This window comes from Arachis ipaensis, chromosome B08 (genome assembly GCF_000816755.2).
Source record: "Arachis ipaensis cultivar K30076 chromosome B08, Araip1.1, whole genome shotgun sequence".
Classification (NCBI taxonomy): domain Eukaryota; kingdom Viridiplantae; phylum Streptophyta; class Magnoliopsida; order Fabales; family Fabaceae; genus Arachis; species Arachis ipaensis.
In genome coordinates, this window is record NC_029792.2 from 24,264,836 (window position 1) to 24,265,399 (window position 564).

A 564-nucleotide genomic window follows, 5' to 3' on the forward strand; every position below is an offset into this window, starting at 1 on the left:
TTTTTTTTTTTTTTTTTCCAAAATTCCTTCTTTTTGCTTATTCTTTTGTCAGGACTATTTTTGTTTTTTGTGACAGATTTTAGTCGGTAGACTCTGTTGTTTTTGTTTTTGGACTCGGCTCATCATCTTGTTTGAAAGACTTCCCGTAATCTTTTATTCTTTTATATATTAGGCTTATAAAATTTGGAAGGCAAAAAAACCAACGTGACGAGTGAGTGTCCCACAAGCATCCATGAATGCCTATCCAAAATTATATCGAAAAAGAACACAACAATTCAGTAAAGTATTCATATTTCATAAGAAATGTATCACGAGTGACTATTAAATCTTTATTTCATGGGACAAAAATCTATATTTTAGTTATAGAACATGATAGTATTAAGTCGAATAAGATCTATCCGAAACATAACTTGATTTTAACTAAAAAATGACACCAGATAATCGATATCCAAGTCGAATTTCAAGTTTAATAGATTCTGGAACATTCTTATCTGAAAGTTATTTTTCAAAAAAAAAAAAATAATTTTAAAATATTTTATACTTTATTTTACATCAAACACGAAA